The sequence below is a fragment of the Paramisgurnus dabryanus genome, unplaced genomic scaffold, assembly GCF_030506205.2.
Source record: "Paramisgurnus dabryanus unplaced genomic scaffold, PD_genome_1.1 h2tg000365l_1_22508__unclustered, whole genome shotgun sequence".
NCBI lineage: Eukaryota > Metazoa > Chordata > Actinopteri > Cypriniformes > Cobitidae > Paramisgurnus > Paramisgurnus dabryanus.
The window spans coordinates 9,169-10,000 of record NW_027394242.1 but is presented as its reverse complement, the minus strand read 5'-3'; the positions used below and the strand labels follow the sequence as shown (position 1 = coordinate 10,000).

The following is an 832-nucleotide window of genomic DNA, read 5'->3' as shown; positions in this document are numbered from 1 at the left end:
GGTTATCCTGAGTCACCAAAGCGGCCGGGGCGCGCCCGGAGACGCGTCCCGGATGGGTTTTGGGTCTGATAAATGCACGCGTCCCCGGCCCTCGCGGGCCGGGTCGGCGCTCGTTTGCATGTATTAGCTCTGGAATTGCCACAGTTATCCAAGTACGGGTGGAGCGATCAAAGGAACCATAACTGATTTAATGAGCCATTCGCAGTTTCACTGTACCGGCCGTGTGCACTTAGACCTGCATGGCTTAATCTTTGAGACAAGCATATGTTACTGGCAGGATCAACCAGGTAGTAGCCGTAGGAGAGCCTCGCTCTGACCCGGGGTTCACGCGGCGCGGGTCCCGGTTTCCACCCCCCGGGGGGAGTGGGACCGGGGCCACTCTCGTGTGGCTCTCCCCTCTCGTAGGCTGAGGGGCGGCCGGGTGGGCCGTAACCGAGGAAAGGTGCGTTTCGCGGGGCCGGGTGGCCGCGACGGGCCGGGGGCGTCTCCGCCCTCGGTCGCCGAGGCCCTCGCCGGCCGCCGGTGGCGGACCTTCGCGTCTGACGGACCGTCTGAGTCTCCCGCGGAAAGGGTCGGGCGGGCTCCGGAGAGCCCCCCTGGAGGCGAGAGCGCCGGGTCGGGGAGGAACCGACCGCCCATGGCGGCCGACGCGCTAACGTCGGCCGGGCGGAGGCCTGCCCCAGGCGCAGTTCGATTTCCAGAATCTCAGGGCCATGACACACAAAGCGTATCCGGGCGTCACCCCGTAACGGGTCATTAAGGCTGAGACGTGGGCGGCCCTGTCCCGCCCGGGGTTTCGTTTAGCGGCCGACGCCGGTTCGTTTTGCGGCCG

At 66.6% G+C, this 832-nt stretch overlaps 1 non-coding gene across 1 annotated transcript in view; it reads right to left on the bottom strand.

Annotated features, from left to right (window-relative positions):
- LOC135766490 (18S ribosomal RNA) overlaps positions 1 to 290 on the bottom strand; it is a 1,855-nt gene extending 1,565 nt beyond the window's left edge. The window contains exon 1 of the ribosomal RNA XR_010541678.1: positions 1 to 290. This exon is cut by the window's left edge and continues 1,565 nt beyond it. This is a non-coding gene — a ribosomal RNA (18S ribosomal RNA).
- Positions 291 to 832: the final 542 nt, after the last annotated feature.